Here is a 19,128-nt window from a genome sequence, read left to right on the forward strand (position 1 = left end):
CATATTTTATGAGATTAGTATTATTATTTGTAACCACGCGTACACTACTTTTTTATATTAAAATAACCTATAAATATATTTACTTTATTAATATAGTATCTTGCAATTAATAGATATGAATATGATTTTTAATGCCATATTTTCTATAAATTAAAATTCGATTCCGCTTTGGAAATTCAACACCTTGCAGACTGATATTATTAAAGCGATTTAGTATTATATATTTTTTATTTTGCTCTCAAAATTAATTAAGTTGATCATAAATTTATTTAATAAAAATATATCGCTCTAATATTATTATTATAATAAAGTTACTCAGACAATAAAACCACGCAAATAAATTAAATCTAAACGTTCACGCCGCGTTCGCCCGTTAAACAATTTTCACGTAAAAAACGTCGTTTTCCTCGTGTTTTATTAATTCCCATCGCACGTGCTTCACGTAAACGGCGAGATCGAAATCGAGCCTCTACAAAAGGGTCACAAATTCTACGTATTCAAATGCGTTATGGGGAGAAAGATATGCAGCGGAATAAAACAAGTTGTGAGAGGAAATGTGTCCGTGGGGAAATCACATCTTGCACCGTGACCACTTAGCTCCCCCCTATACATAGCTGCCGGCAGATTTATCCTTTATATTTTTGTATATTTTTGCATTATCCCCTCGTTTCAGTACAAGAAATGTGCGTTTAAAGATAAAGCCCTGTTTGTTTGAAATGGTACGAAATGTTCGTGAGAAAAAGAGGAAAAAATAAACCGAAATATACTTGTTTGTATTATATTATAGCATCTCAGTTCTGACGATTTCAATTCTAACACGATTCTGGACCACATCCAAGTGATAAATAGCTTATTTTTTCAAGTGTATGTTGGTAATAGTACATATTCTCAATTTTACGCTTGACACTATTCACGTTACAATATGCAAAATATTATTAAACAAATTGAATTGTATTAGAATTTACTAATAAATTATTGAAAAAAATCGGACTTTTTTTAAGGCTAACCAAGCATATGTTTCGATTAAGATTCGGTTTAAGCTGAAATAAACTCAAACTAATATAGCGATTAGCCTAAGTAGTCACGTTATAATTAGCCTAAATAGACAAAATTAAATTGTGAAAGATTCAAGGGAAGCAGGGAAAAAGTCAGGTAAGAGAATTGTTGATCTTCCCCCATTAATACGAAAATATATAAGGCGTAATTTATAGATATCTACTGACTTTTATTTACGCTAGAGTTTAAACGCTGAACTCGCAACCAGTAGAGTTCAAGCCAAAACAACACGGACGACTTTATAAGAGTCTAAACTTTCATGTCAGAGAAACATAGCTAATTAGCATTTCCACTTCAATTGCTATATTTGGTCTAGTTAATTTTGAGTCGTCAATAGTTAACTTGAGCGTTTTGTAGATTTTAAGACGGCTGGAATATTAATTTACGTAATCAAAAAATAATAAATAATTTACATAAACATCGGTATTTGATTTTTTACGATGTTAAAAAAAAGTTGATCGATCAAATGTAGCACAACAATTTATTTAATTTTATTTTAAAATATGTCTGTCTCTAATAATATTTTTATTAATTACCTTTAAAAATCCTTAATCACACAGTAATTTATTCTTAAATGTAGTGTGTTTGTAATTCAAAAGCGCGCGTTTGTGGTGTGCAAGAACCGGAACCAAGTTACCAATTGAACATCACCTCTGACCGCCATGTTTAGGGGTGGTCATATATTCAGGTTGGAGGTCTCCACTTTGTTTACCGCAACGACCAGTTTACATACACGGTCTCGTGTGTATGTAAATAAAACAGGGCCATAAGACAATTTCCTCAGACGACCGCCCACCCTCTTCACACAAAGTTCAGTTTTATGGTCGAATTTTATTTTTGACTTTTATTAAAACAACTCTACAAGCGGTTTGTTACCATGTATAGTATCATATATTGTGACGTGAAATACGAAATGGTAATATATTATAAGCAATATTTTATTGAAAAAGTAATGGTTATGCTATTGTATAATATTAATTACATTATTATTAGTAATTGCTTTTTAAAACAATTGTAATATTGATCATACAAATCTTTTATTATTACAATTGGTTTCAATAAAGTTTTTCAGCAGAAATATGATATGATACAGTTTTACTTAATTTCTAATTGATTTTGAATAGTCTAGACTTATGCACTTGAAAGTCTAGACTCCCAAACCACTTTTGCCCTCTGATGAATAAAATCTTTATTTTAACATAAAACACATACCTTTTAATTTACCTGTCGTCGCAACTTTGAACTGTATAAATTGTGCCGATATTCAAATTACAATTTGTAAAGTTTTCGATTCTGTATCAATCCTGTCAAATTGAAATTACTGCTGCCCGAAAAATGTAGCTGTTAACAAAAAAAAAACTTTTTAATTTCGAGTTGTTATTTTTTTCATTATTCACGTTTCGTTGAATTTAAAGCGAGTTTATTTAGAACACGAATTGCAAAGAACATTTTTATCGTAATATTTTTTATAACTTTAAATTAGTCGCAGAAAGTTTCAACGTTTGATTTATGCCTTGAAATGTGAGAGGTTAACAAGCTAAATGAATTCAATAACAGTCAATTAATAAAGTTTATTATTAGCGATAAATTATTAAATTTATATTGGCATTGACAATAAAATAAATTGCTTATTAAAATTTAAAACTAAAGTTTTTATCATATTAATAAATATTATCTGTATTTAATTAAATATATCATGGTATTAACTGTATTTTTAATGGTCCCAATTATTTTATATTTCAATATATAATACCATAAGAAGAGCATTTATCCTCGCCTCTTATTTTTTCAAGTACATAGATAAACAAAAAGTCAGTCATACGCACTCGCGTATCTTCTTTACGATTCGCCTACAGATTTACGATTGAAACTTTGTTAAAGTCTAATTTTTTATATATCCCAGATGCGCGTGACGCCGGATAAACGTCGTAAAACTAAACAAACAACCCTCAATTGAAAATTTCCCTTCACAGTACGCATACTGTATATTTCGAGAACAATAAGAGCAGTTTGTGGGTTTTACGCGAGCACGTTCGCTAGTTTAACTTCCGAGGGTACTAAAGCATATTTTTAGAGCGTTGGACCGAATATAATCAAAAGGGGCCCGTTGCGTACATCACACTTAAAGGTCGTGTAAATAAAAAAAGAGCTCGTAATAAGCAAGAGCAATAAAAAAACCTAGAAGTATAACGTGGGGCGACACAAAAGTTTGTGGACTGTTTTGCTAGCAAAGAAGCCACAGCTAAATTTATAATATTCAAGGAATCAAATATTAGCAATTTTTAGTTTAATTTAGCTCTGGATTTGAATGTTAAAAATCAAGAAATTCGAATTATTATAGATTTTCATAATATGTCTACAGTGGCGACCAGCTGAAACCCTGGCGTCAGGTAAATAAAAAGATGAGTGCGCTGTCCTCTCTGGTTGGCGACCCAAGAGCAACTGACAGTTGGCTCAGCACTCTTACTGTACCTGGCGCCTCGCAAAAAAAAAAAAAAAAGAGTTCCTAATCGGAAGAATTCAGAAACGAAATTTTTAGATTCTCATCAAAAGCTTACCATGTTGATGAACATATGTTTTTTATTTAAAATGTTATACTAATAAAATAGCTTTAATAGAAGCTAAACTTCTGAGACAGAATAAGCTGCTTATCATTAAATATTGTTTTTCAAATAAGTTAGAAATTACTAAAAGCAATAATTGTGAATGGTTTTCCATTAAAATAACGCTTTGACTAAAACTAGTTTAGTCCATGAAGTTTTGTGACGCATACGAGATGAAGTAACGCAATAGTGTTGTTTCAACTCGACGTTTAAAAGTTACGGGCGAACTTTAACAGCTTGCGTTGAAAGAGCGTCGAGTTTATCATTCATGCACAGGGCCGCAGGGGCGCGGTAAAACGATGGGGTCGGGATTTCTGGGGGGCTCCCTTGCATTTTAACGCCGTCGTGGAAAAAAGGTCCGGTCGCAGATGGCGAAAGGGCCCCGCTTTTAGCAACGACTCCTAGGGAGGAATGAAAATCCACCCTCCCCGGAGAGAGGGGCGTTAAAATTAAATGAGCGCCGAAATCGGTTCGCGGCACGCCCCGGGCCGCTCTCGATATAATAAGGCCCTGTTTGCAGCAAGCGCGAGTGTGACGTCGCGCGGATTTGCATGAAATTATTGTTTGCAAATTGTTGTCTGCGGGAATCGATCCATTTTCGATTAGGCAAAGTTTGGATGTTCTCCCCTTGCTTGCGACAATAATTGCGAATTAATTAGGGCGAAAATACAATGTGACAAAAATGTACCAAGTATTTAATTAAAGGATGCTGTGGTCTAATTACAAATATTATAAAGCCAAAACTTTTGTGTAACATACAGCTGAACATTGATTAAATATTTTTTATATTTTATATCGAAAATATATTTGATTAAAACTGAACAATATAAAAGTTTTGCTATTAAATGTATTATGACGTAATTTAATTTCTGCTGATCTAAAAATATAATGTGCTAATATTTGGATGAATATATAATATAATGTAATGGTTTATTAAATATGTATGTATGTACATATAATATATGAAAATTCGTTATTAGGTTATATAGTATTTTCAATAATCAAAAAATTGTAAAAGGCTTTACTAATTTTTTCCCTTAAATTATAACCACAAACGTCTTTTTTATATTCATATTTTCAAGCGCTGCAAACAAACATATAGTTTTAAAAATAACATTGGTAAAGTGCATACAAATTATTAATCTCTGCTTAAACATAAAAGTATATGTATATGGCTAAGAAACTCAACTATTTGCGAGTTTTACTGGCCAAATATATCTGAAAAAGACTAATATGACACATTGCAAAGTTGGTTGCTGATCAATCACCTTTATAGCGACCTCAGGTATTTTTGTAAAAATACAGTGAATCCGCATTTGTGTGGATACTCTGAAACACCAATATATTTTAGTGATTATTAAAAAATAATACATATCGACGCTAAGGTAAAATTTATTTGCATATCTCATAAGTGAACATGTGATTATCTTAAAATTAAATTTGACAAAATTTGAGGCTTGCTGCTATTGCGGCCTATTAAAAGCGCGTTATCATTTTTTTCACAAAAAACAACTTTTATAGTATCTAATAAACCGTGAATGCTTTCACGGCCACCGTGTATATTAAATTAAATTCAAAAATTTTCCACACAAAATTCCTTCAACACTCGCTTCGCTTTTCACACACGTACATAACGATCATTTCAACGAACCTCTAGCAGCAATTCGCGCAAATTGGATTCATCGCAAATAAGCGCATGCATTCGCCTCTGGCTGCAGTCCAGAATTTCCTGGTCCCCGGACGAAGATCCTGGCCGACGGAGCGAGGATGTTAGAACCAGACAAAAGTGTCGGGGACTTGAGATAATTACATTTTACAACCCTCGTGAGGTTCGCACTTGCATGCACCGCCATGTCACTCCGTAATTTCACACAAACGACCACCATTTGCATACATGTATGTAGATATAGGTATCGAATCACTAAAATGAATAACTATTTCACTATGACGAGGGGTGAATTCGCGAATGACACTCTCTAAACTCTCGGGCGGATTGCATTCGGATGGGGTGGAAATTTTGGGTGTTTTGGGTTAGATAAACTTCGCATTTTCAAGCTGAGCGTTATGACGTAATACAACGATGCTTTTGAGAAGGGCTTCCGAGGAGGATGTACTTAATGCGTAATATAATAAAATATTATTGTTATATCGTGCTTGTGTACTGCTATAAGGAGGGGTTCTCAAGAACAGCAGGATTTTAATAATGTACGTGTATACGCGTATCTAGGGTTGTTGATGTTAATTATTAGCATCATTGAGTTTAACTATAGCTCTTGAAATGTTATATAAGCTGTATTAATACATTTTTATGCTATACTAGTACTATGATTAGGAACATATGACACAATGAATAGGTTAAGCAGTACTTTTTTAATCAAGAAATATATTAATGTATAGGCTTACTTCATTATAAGGTAAAAACTAATGGTTAAAAAAAAATTAGAATAGTATTTCAATGGATATAAAAATAACTACATTAGGAAAAATAAAGTATATTGGTATTATAAATATATAAACTTATAAAAAAATCCTACAAAATCTAGATATATCCATTACTTTATTTGATTGAAATAAAATAACCACTCAATGATTTTACTTATGTCATTAGGCAAGTAGAGACTAGATATCAGCTGACTCTCGAGGTCGGTCAACAAGTGAATAATCACCAGCTGATTTACTAGCTTTAAATCTTTGTTTTATGTAAATCCAAGATACACCTTAAAGTTTATTTTTGAATGGTCTGAAAAATAAATTTTAAAATTACATATTTTATATGGTTATCTTTAGCGAATATTTTATAAATATTCTTGATTTTCTGGGATTATTATAGCATATGTATCAGAGTAATTAAATTTAACCATTTACATCTTAATGTGTAATGAAGCAATTTTAGCATAGATAAAAAGTAACAGTATCAAGTCATTTTCATCTAAAAGTGAAGTTGAACAATTTACATTTATTATTTAAATACGTTTATTTAAATTACACGATTCAATTTCCATTTACTCTATAATTTTTTAAGCATAATTTGTAGTGGTTCAACTTTTGGTAAAGTCATAATTTGGATTTTTAATAATATAAAATTGTATTTTTGATATTTTTTATTCAAGTATTTATAAAGAAAATTTATATTATAAATTTCAACGTCTCGCATTCCGATATTCGAACATTCGTTAAATATTACTCAAGAACTTCTCTGATAAAGCGCATCCATTAGGCATTATCTCGAATGAAAGAGGCCAACTTTTTCTCCCACCTCGATGAAAAAAAGTCTCGAAGAGCTTTCGAACTTTCCGCAAAGCGACGCCTTTGGCCGCGGTAAGCGAAAAAAAATATATAAAAGGCATAGGAAAAGTGAAAATGCGGCATCCGATTCTGCTCGTCATCGTGGCTGGCAATTGAATCAAAAACAAATCACATTAAATTGGAAAATTCGCCCCCGGAAAAGTGAACAAACCGAACCGGCTCCTTTTGTTGTCGGCCCGTGGAGGACCTGTTGATTTTCCGAGCCGCTGAAGATTTTCGCCGGCAAAAATGTTTTACGCAATTAATATACAAAGCGATCAGCGTTGCATGAAATAATGAGAGGGGTTTCTATAATACAATATCTCCTTGGAAACTAATTAAAGAAATGAAGAATATTGCACATTTAGAGGAGATGGCTGGCCAGAAGTTATAATTGGTTTCTTTCAAACGCACCCGCTTTTCCAAAGTTACGGCGAATGCACTCAGACAAAGCCTCCCTTTTCAGCTCTCGATTGTTATGGCTTTCTCTCTCTCCAATTATTTCAATGCGTTTTGAAACATTTTGAACGCTTTAAATTTTAAGTTAAATAATTTATAGTCTCGGGCGCGGATTAAATACCCTTGAAGTTATGCTGTCTTGAGTGTTTGTATTTCTTGTATTGTATACTATTACAAACTTATGAAACAGCTTTTATATATTTAGATTTATTATTTAAATAAATTTAATATTCTACTTATTAAATGTGTATTGAACATTGTATATTAATTTTTAAATATTTAAATTACTTTATCAAATTTATTTTTGATCAATATATGTGTTACTTTTAAAGCATAAAATATCTGGCTCTTACAAGTTTCAGTTTTGTAAAATAAGACTGAATACTATATTTTTTATAATTTTTTTGCTAATGTTTTTTAGAATAAATACGTTTGTTCTCTTTTTTCATAATATATTAACGTACAGTTTTATATAAATATATTAATTAAAAGGTAATTTTATTTTAATGTTTCTGATCAATTTAAAGTTTTAATCTATTTATTTTATAACTATTCCAATAAGTGCATTTATTGTTGAAGTACGTACAACAACTGGTCGGTTTAATCATAAGCCTCTTTGCAAGTTTTTGAAAGTTCTGGTTGGTTTTAAGGCCATTACGGCATTGAAAGATAAATAAATGTAAATGATTTATAACTTTATTTTCAATAGAAACTTTTTTTATTGAAGCAAAAATATGACTTAAATATAAAAATATTAATCTTTTAAGCGGTTTTCACTGTCTTAGGATGCCCAAGATAGTTATTTATTTATTGATTTCTCAAAGATTTTCATTTACTGAGAAATGAGAATTCACGACTTCACTTCTCAAATTTATTGAGAATTTTCGAGAAATTTTGATGAATAAAAACAAAGTACGTAATGCAGTAAAGTATTGTATATACATTATTACATATTATTATTAAGGGTTAAAATTAACCATCTTCGTTCTTTTTTTTGTTAAAAAAAATTTGACCATGGAAAAAATTCTTCTCGTTTTGTATTGATGTTAGTTTGAACAACAAGAAGGCTTCAAAAGGGACTGTAGATTATTGGTTCTCTTGCCCGTCTGAAAAAAGTTTTTTTCTCTACTTGTTGTGCCAATGATAAATTTTCAATTTTTTCAATGGATTCTAATGATTAAATGAAGTTGTGAGGTCAAGCCATTAAATAATCTGCGAATAATTTCTTTATCCATTTTACATATTTCTGCTTTCAAAAAATATTGAAAGAAGTCATTTTTTTTTACTGGTGAATGCTTTTAGATTTTGCAAATATTTAATTAATGACATCAATGCCTGGTTTCTTAGATTATATAATTTCTCTTTAATTTCCCGTTAAAATTTCGAGCTTAGCTCAGAATATTTTTCAATTGTTTTAACAAAAATTTTAAGGCCCCTTATAATAATCGTGGGACAATTGTCAATAAAAGCTGTTGTTTGTTCACATAAAAAATATAAAACAAACCTTTTAAAATTATTAAAAAAAAAATAACCCTAAATCGTTTTGCATTTTGTCGATTTCCATGCGTAATTTATTTTTATCGGAACGGGTTCTCAAATCACCAAAACAAAGATAAAGCCGCCGGCCGGGCAAAATTATATAAAATCGCAAAAAATTATTGGTCCAAGAAAGTATGCATATTTTAAAACATCTTTCTTTCTTGTTGGTTGAAAGGTTTCTTATTTGAGTGTCTTCTTTTATTACTGAAGCAAAAATAAGGCATATTTGAGTGCTAAGAGTTTTTGAACTATTTTTTATCATTCAAAAAAAATATGCAAATTTTAGTGATGGTAAACGTTTGAAAAATATTTTTACAAATTTGATTTTATAAAATAAAAAATGTTTTATAAAATTTCTTGAGAAAATTAAAATGAAATGTGAAAAAAATTCTCGATTTGAAATTGTTTTTGAGAAATTATCGAAAAATAATTCTTAAGAAGAAACACTAGATGTACATATAATTTTGATTTAGTTTACTGCAATTATATATAAATAAAATAATACTAATAAATAAAGAAATAAAAAATCAATAAACAACAAAAAATATGTGATATAAATATTGAACACCTCTAAATTTTATAATACATAAAATATTATCACAAAAGGCAAATATTATAAAAAATTAACGAAATATGATAGTAAAAATGCAATAAAACGTTGAAAACCACTGTTTTTTTATAATTTTAAGCATTTTTTGCTTACAATATATAATATAATATAATACATCTATGTATAGTAGTAATTTTATTTATGCATAAAATACGTAAAATTAAGTCACTTCCAGTTGTATGCTAATAAATTAACCCACTACTCAAACGGTTACCGAAAAAACAAATTATGTAAAAGTCGATTTCACGTAGATTTATAATATGAATGTATGGCGGTCGACATGTGTCACAAAGACAGAAAAATATTGGGATTGCAACAAGGATTGCAATAATGGAGAGATAAAGAAGGATGCATTAATAGTATTTTCAATTAATCATATAAGCAACAGAATTTTATTTCCAAAACCAACTCCAGAATAAACAATGAAAAATAGTCAATCTGAGCATCAGTTGCTGTTAAGACGTTCTCAGGGATAAACGAATAAGTCAGACGCACTTTGACAGACAGTATAGACCTTCGCTCTTGACTATCATCTAGATGCCACTGCAGAGACCACATATTTGCAGAGGGCCCACTGCCAGGGCTCCACAGAAAACCAATTAGAGCCACTCAAACTCCCCCAAAAAAGTGCTAAAACTCCGTAGTGTAGATATCTTAACAAAACTAAGCCTCTAGAGGGCTTGCCCTTATAAATTTCAGCTGCCGGGTAATCAAAAGGGGAGACGCTCAGTAGCCTAATCGTTTTAGATAACTATCTTAACATATAACTTAAAATAAATGTAACATTTTTTAAAACATTTGTAATATGTTTTAAAGCTTCATTTGCTTTTCATTTTCCACTACAAACATAGTTTTTTTATTCATTGCTTTGCATCAACACTCTATAGGCCACGCGGTTACACGGTTGAACCAGATTGAGGTAACTTGTTTTTATAATATTAAAAAAATACTTAAAAAAATCATTTTTATAACAAAAAATGTTAAAAAAGATTAGGGATCCCTGCATTAAAAAAAAAGAATAAATATGTTTTGCTATAACTTATAATGCTCGACAAAAACGTTGTGGTACAAGAGGTGTGTCACCGGGCAGTAACTGCATGATGGCACACATGCTGTACCATCGGCCTGTATAATGTTAAAAAAAAAAATCATTTTATCTCGATTTAAATATGATTCATTTACTCAAATACTTATTTTAAGAGTTTTGTAAAAGTTTAAATAAATGTTATTTTTGAATAACAAGATAATACAAAGTCTTATGTTTATAAAAAAATACCGCAACACACTGATTTTTTACATATGCCTGATTTAATAAATAGATAATTTATTATTTAACCGATAATATTTTTAAAATATATGTTTGTTGGTTTTTAATATATATCTGTATTTTTTATAATGTTAGAAAATATTCATTACAATATTTAACGTTTAGTTAAAAATATTATTTTATATGCTAGTTGAATTTTATTTATTTCATATTGTGTACTTGTTGCGCTATTTATGCATGAGTTCAATATAAAATTATACCACACACATTAATAATATAAAAAATGTATTATATTAACTAATTTATTGTAGAAAACCAAAAAAATATTTTTTATTACATAATTATGATTAAGCTCTGATTTTCACGAATCGCGTGCAACAAATCAAAGCGATATTTCTTGCAATTATAAAGCGCTTAATAAAAAATAGAATAAGCGACATGTCCATGTGAAATATTTTTATTGCGTGACGTGTACGCGTTTTCTACAAAGGTTACGTTAATATTAAAAAAGTGCGATTACGGTAAAATAGTACTTAGTAACGAATTTTTTTATCAACAATCTTTTAACTAAACGATCCCCAGTACTTTCGAAATTGGTCTCAAAATTAATTGCGCGAAATGTTCCTCTCGTCTGAATCGCAGTCGTTACGCCTCTTTCTCGTACTTTTTTCTCGTGTCTATTATATATATTTTTTATTATTATTTTAATTTTATTTCCGCTCGAGAGCCTCGCTCGTGGATATTCCGCCCCTAATCTCCTAAATGCGCACTCAACGAAAATTATTTTGAGCTAAAGGTCGGCGAACGAATATGTATATTGAAATGGGCGCTCGTTAAATCGCATTTTCGAGATCCGACCCCTTGTTCCCCTCTATACGGTTCGATATTACGAGTATAATTCATCATGATGCTCCTCTTATTTATCTTTATTTCGAAACGTTAAAATTCGCTCGCAAAAAGGCTTTTGATATACTACTGCAAATAACGAGATACAATCGAAGAGTTTATGTTACAAATTGCCTTTTGAAAAAATATACGACGTTCCTCTACCCTTGACTGGAGTTATAAGTTGAGTAGCTGTAGCAATATTAACGCTGACGCTCATTTTTATGTAATAAAATATTTTATTTCAAGTAGCAGTAACTGAAATACAGATTCTCAAAGTATTTAAAGAAAAATGTAAGATGTATACTATTTTTACTAGCACGATTGACCAGTAAAATATGCTTATGACTACTTATCTCATATGAACTAGTGTATCTAGAAAAGTAGAATCTAAATAGTATTTAAAGTTTTTTTGACAATACAAGTCTTTTGTGATTACATCACATGTTGCATTCATGGAGTGAGACCCTTAACATAGAAGTCAATGCTATTTAATCATCCCGTGTATCATCTCATGCTGCATCAACAGAATAAGGTCTTATGAACTGCCTTCACGTAGTTCAAGTCTTTAATAATAGGTCCTGATGACGACACCCGACGCACTCTGAGATAAAAATCTCTATATATCGCGTTGTCGAGAGTCTGTGCCTCTGCATAAATGTTCTTTAAAAACGTGCTAGTAGCATTCATGATTTATTGTAAAAGTTAATTTAAGTAATAGTATTTTTGTGTATGAGTTTCTTATGTTGCGTATAAAAGCATAGAACAAACCTCGTACCAACGATTTTTCGGGTTTCATTAAATTTTCTAATGCTTTAAGACACATACGGAGCTCAGTCGCCTTGCGACTGAGAGCAAAGAGCCCCATTTGGTTCTTTCACAAAAACTTTTATTTACGCTTTGAAGTGACGTACTACGCAAAGTTACCTTGGCACATAAACAGTTAAGTTCATGTGGTATCCATTTTTCGTAAGTTTTTGCTCTTTCTTGCACTTTAAGGTAGTCCAAAAATAATGTTTTTCGAAAGCCTTCTGTTGCTCGTTATTAACTTATGAAAGACGTATTTTACGAGACAAAGGTTCTCGTTTCGCAAACTTAGTATGTTGTACATACGAATAGAAATATATATCATTTTATCTTGACACAATGTCATGCCCAATTCGCCCGACTATCAAACATCTTTTTTCCAGGAAATTCTCTTTTCCTAATTGATTGTTTGATTGACTGTCAGAAAACACTATATTCAATTTTTAAGGATACATAAAAATGTAGATTTATTAATTGAAGCTAAAAGGTCTTCGCCAATTTGAGAAGAAGATATTTATTCGATCACCTCGTAATTTGTTTTGCGGATATAATACCAAATTAAATAATTAAATAAGCGTTTTTCGCATGATTGACGTAATTGCGAACGTGATTACGGCAAATCGAATTAACCCCGTTTTGTTCAAGAATAAGTGAAGGTCGGACAAGTTAGAATGAGATGAATTTTAGGGATTAAGCGAAAAGTTGATATTCAGATCAAATTTGGATTATCCAAGGTCTTTCCCCGATGGACTTGGTACTTGGTTGAGAAGTTAAGTTTTTAATTGAGCAATTCACAATTACAGTACTCTTGATGGGCGGGGGAAAAGGGATGGAAATCAAAGAGGTCTTTAGTCTCTTTGCCCTAGGCGAACGGACGTCGCCGAAATAAATTATGCTAAGTGCGAGTTAAAAAATGAAGCTTTGGCTGAGGTGGAGGAGAAAAAATTTTGCGCTTAATTTAATGCGAATGGCTTGGTAATTTTGCTGAAAACGTCGTTCGTCGTAATTGTTCGGTTGACTTTGCTTGGGCGAGAGAGGAGGTCCTTTTGAAATTCATGGGGACGATAATCATCCGCCGTTTAAAATGTATTATAACGGTAAAAAATATGATTAAAACAAGACTGTTTCGCAGTATTTACCCACCGTAGAAATTTTAGGATTAAAATAAATTAATATTAAGTACATATTTTTAATTAAAAACTTTCGTTTTAAATTAATTTACATAATTGTGGTACACAATATTTATACATATACATTTTTATATTTTTTTAATAAAGCAAATTATATGCATAATTTAACTGTTGAATATATGTAATTTTATTAACTACAAATCTAAATGTAAAATTTTAATAAAGCTTAAAATTAAATGATTAGAAATTCACAGTCAAACAAAAAGGTGAAGAAGTGACGATTTGTGGCGTCCTAATTGATCATATTATTCACTGAGCTTTAAATAAAATACTAATATTAAATATACACATATTTCTACCAATCTTCAATGTATTAAATATATAGATATCACTATCAATATCAAGATAAAAATGTTTTTTTAAGTATACGTTAATTCCATTCGGCACAAGCGAATATTAACAATTCTAAAACAGCTAGTTACACCAATTTTAACAAATTCAAAAATCAATAAATTATATTTTACGTTTCGTATAATATTTAAAGAAATCTCATGCATTAAAAATATATTTCTTGCAATGCATAGGATTATTGATGTTAGATATTGAAAAAGCATTCGACACGCAATGGAGCGACAGTTTTATATATAAGTATTACAATACAACGCATGGGTTATTTTCTTAATATAAAAATAATTGAATAAAGTTTCGGAAGTCAGAAAGCCAAACCGAAAATTAATAATAGTGTGAAGAATAATTACGGTATCAAATATGATTACCGTTATTAACGGCCGTGTCCTCCTCGTCTATGAGGCTTTGCTCCTAATTTTCTGAGAACGCCTCCACCCCATTGTTCAACCCTCACCTTTCACTTTTCCTACCACCCCATCTGTGACCCGTGGATGCTGTGGTTTTCAGTTTAATTAAATGAAAACAAGAGATGGGTGGCCGCTCACGCGCCGTATATTACTATGATACCAAACTGACGTATGTACACGAACCGAATTTTCGTGCAATATTTCAATAACGATTGCCTTTGTGAATTAGCCCAATTATTAATTGGAGAATTTGACAAGCATTAGAGCACTGCTAGAAAATGTTTGATTTGAGTTTTGGAATTTGGATGAGAAAGCAAATTTGAATAATATTTCAATGGCTCAAAGTTCAGGCATTGGATCTCAATCGATTGCTAATTAAAAACTTATGTTTTGTGAAATTAACAGAAATATGAGGCGTCTGTTTAAGACAAACAATTACCGGTCACATTAAGCTGCTGTCTGTTCAGCTATCTTTTTTTGTAAATGTTTAAAAAAAAGTTCATAGCACTGATTTTTTAATACATTGGTATTTTTTTCACATATATTTTCTACATATGTTTTTTATATATTTAAAAATAGTTTTTTAAAAATTGATTTAGGCGTCAATTTTTTTATTACATAAAGCTTAAAAAAATATAAGAAAAAAATATATTAGTAGTACAAATAAAAATATAAAATAAAAAAAAATTTAATTCAAAGTTGAAATCAAATAAAATATGTAAATGCATTAAGAAACAAATTCATAATGGAGATATATATTCAATAACTATAAATTGCAATATTTATATTTTAATATAAGTCATTTAATTTAATTTAAATAGTAAGTAAAGAGCAAAATGGAAAATTAAGTTCAAAGTGAATTTAGTGCTATATGTTTTGCTAAGATATGTAGTAATAAGTTACTATGGTGTTTAGTTAAATTATTATGAATTAAATTGTATCTTGCTTTGTATTACATAATTATTCATTATTAGTCATACTATTTTTTACTTATATTAATTGCTATTTTAATCATTTGTTAATGTTTCATTACATATGTCCAGTTTTAATACCCTATTTAAAATTATGCAGAACATCGTTAAGAAGGGATTATATTATAATGGTTTTTTAATTATAAAAAATCCATTTAAAATGATTTCAATAAATCATATTACACATTTATTGTAATTTAAAAAACACATTACGAATTAACATTTTAACCTAAATATTTATGAATTAATAATGTTTTTCTTTTAATTTGTCCAATCGGTTATGATAATAATATTTTTGTATATTATAAAGACAGAGTGTTTTTATAAATATATATTAGTTTAAAATAAAATTATTTAAATCATACGATAATATTAATAATTATTTTGTCTTTGCTTTATGTGTATAATTGCGTGTGTATGAACCTCTTTTGAATCCAGCTTGTTCTATCGCTTTAATACCCGATAATATACTATGCTAGGTATTATTGCTACTATACACATTATACAAAACACATAAATTTACATTTGCTCTAACCCAACAACGCAACATTCAAAGGCGACTTCCGCTAAACTTTGAAAGTCAAACACAATGCTCAGAATCGGGGCTCGGTACAATCGTACGTCCGATTCGCGCACAAATCTCAAGCAGCGGTCGTAGGGCTTCGCTGGCCATTTGGTCATTATTTAGCATCATAATCGGGTTGTTCAATAAGCGTATTCATGAAATTCCGACGACCGTACCGGCCCTTTAGGTCTTCGGTCGTGTGTGGGAAGGCACTGAATGAGGATTAGCCACGGTGCCCTGCCAGCCTTCAAAGCTTGTGTGCAAATTCGTCCTCAAAGGGAATTAACCCACCGACCGACCCCCAACCCTCATAACCGTCCGCGGAAGAAGGGATCACACGCGACCGACTTGGAATTAATTTCATATTCATCCCACATCGGCTTTTCTTCTGAGGTCAGATTTGTGCTATTCTTTACTAATGTCAAAAATCATGGAGTCGACAGATTGGGTTTATTTATGATTTATCTGACTAATTAAGCGTGAATTGCTGATGCTGATTTAATCATATCGTTTGGTTAAATGTGCTACTATATATCTTAAATTTGGCAATTAATAATTAATATGCTTTTAGTTTGACATCTTATGCGAGGTGTGATAAAATTTTAAGACAATTTTTATTTTGATATTGTCTTAATATATAGCAGCGTATCACGGAAGATATACACATGTTATATATGTTTTGTGGATTAGAATCCACAGAACATTTGTGGAATGCATTATTTTAATTTGTCTTGATTTCATTTATCCTCTTTATTTGTGGGAACAGAAAAAAAGTTGCTAGAAGTCATCTGGTGAATGCATTATAAGTTGCCATTTTTCACTAAAATATTGTCAAATTGTCAATAAAAACAGTTGCTGATTTAAATTTTGCATTTTTATAGCAACATAAATACAAAACAACTCTTTGGAATATTGAGATTTAAGTTCACTGACAAGCAAATCTTATGGCGTAACTTTGTGAAAAGCTCCCATACAATTTTGCAATCTGTTGATTTCCACGCGGAGCGGTTTTTTCTTATCTGATTATTATTGTAGTTCTAAGATTACAACAGCAAAGATAAAACAAAAATTGTAAGCATGCATATTTTCAAATATCTGGCACAAAAACACCATATTTTATACGACGGTATAAAAAAATACAGCGGCTTGAAATTATTTCAAAATATTTGTACAACCAAATTGTTAATAAAAAAAGCCTTATGAAAATTTTCGAGTAATTTTCACATTTCTTGAGAAATGAAAATTATTTATTTAGCATTTTTCTCATGAAATTCCCAACAACAAAAAAAACAAGATATAGGTGTGAATCTGTACTGAAAATTTCAACGTCTCATTATGAACTTAAGGGCTTAATTATATAATTATACAATGCTATAAGTCGAACCATTATGTAATTATTGTAATACACATCTACCTTTTTTCTTATTTCAGGTAATGACATCTCAAACTAAGTAGTTCAGACTACAGATGTGGTTATTTCCAGCTGTGTTCTACTCTAAATTTTTATAAAGGTACATAGATTAATTAAAATATGTGTAGTTAAATACTGCGATATGTTTGTACAATTGTTGTTTTTGTGTCATTAATTATAAAGGCAATAAAAACAGAATTTAAAGTTTCATGAATTCTTGCTTATTATTTTTATTATAGCAAAAGATTTAAAATATAATTTAGTTTAATGAGATATTTTTATTAATGTTGTAAGTTAAAAATATGACATCTATTTTTTAGTCAGCAACATTTCTTAAATTATTAATATTTTTAACATACCACTACAGCTAGCTCCATTTTATTTAAATGATTCGTAACGAGGTTAGTAAATTAAAAAAAATCTTTATCTGTGATGATCGATCAGAATTAAAATATATAAAAATCCCTAATTTTGCCCTGCCAGAATCAATATAAATTGAAAAACACTAAGGTTCATATGGAATTTAAACCCAGATCATACCACTGGTTTCTTAAGCTGATAAAATATATTATTATTAAAGTAAAGAATAAGCTGTAGAAAATATAAGCAACAACTGCCGCCTCAACAAAGGCAAGTATTCAAGTAAATATTGCGCGAGTGACAAAGATATCATTTACAAAATTATATTCAAAAAGCAATTATAATTTAACAGAAGAGCTGTGTAGCATCCCCATTTTATAATCAATACTACTATGCATTTTTATAGCTACTAAAAATATTTAAATTTTACTTATGTACAATTTTAATATAGAGATTACAAACGCGCAATCAGCGTAAAAATCTACGTTCAAACATGAAAAATCCTACCCCCAGAATTGAGAGAGCGAGTACGTCTATTTTTAATGATTTTCGAAATTCCACGCACGCCGCAGACACTCTCTGATTATTTTCACCCCCGTGCATTTTTCCCCTGTCAAATTAGTCGGCGTCAGGCGACTAAACTCGCATCACGTAGCCGCGGGGGTTGTTTTATGAAGTGGTCGTGGTTTCCACCGCAAAGGCATTGTCGCGCGTGCAACCCCCAAGATTAACATGCGCCATCCAAGATAGACAACATTCGTATAGCCTTTGTCATACACGTGTATACGCAGTGTCGTATAAAAATGAATATGTAATAATTCAACCCCTGATTATAGCGCGGAATATTTTTTCGTAAAAAAAATCATTTATTACACGATGTGCAGTAAAATAAACTGATGACCCACATCTGTCACGCTAAGTATGATAGCTCTGTATAACAAGATGTTCATATTTTTATAATAATTGAATTATTAATGAGTATTAGTAACTAACCTATATTATTGGAAGTATAAATCAATTAAAGCGTTAGGAATATTAAAGGCAAACTCAACAAATTCCTTTATCGAGGTTCTCGACTACATAGCTATTTTGCAATTATACAATATTGAATACAAACTTTCTTGGATTAGTAAGGGTTGTTCTGGTCAATGCTAGACATAGCTCAGCTTCAGCTGAACTTATTTGTTTTAAGCTAGAAGCGAGGTGATAGAAGTGACCCATATTCGTACTCATAGCGACTTTAAGGGAAGGTTCCTTGCCCTTTTTATTTCGATTGTCTAGCCAGTCGATGTTTTGGGGTGAACACCGATTATTTTTTTATTATGAAGGGCTATTGTATTTAAGTATTAAAATACAAATAAAATG

General features: G+C 30.5%; 1 protein-coding gene across 1 annotated transcript in view; it reads left to right on the forward strand.

The window, feature by feature from the left end:
- Positions 1–19,128, forward strand: part of LOC148237000 (uncharacterized) — a 495,914-nt gene that overhangs the window by 176,781 nt on the left and 300,005 nt on the right. The window lies entirely within an intron of this gene.

Source organism: Plectrocnemia conspersa, unplaced genomic scaffold, assembly GCF_051122295.1.
Source record: "Plectrocnemia conspersa isolate PC_06_02 unplaced genomic scaffold, ASM5112229v1 ptg000003l, whole genome shotgun sequence".
Taxonomy (NCBI): Eukaryota; Metazoa; Arthropoda; class Insecta; order Trichoptera; family Polycentropodidae; genus Plectrocnemia; species Plectrocnemia conspersa.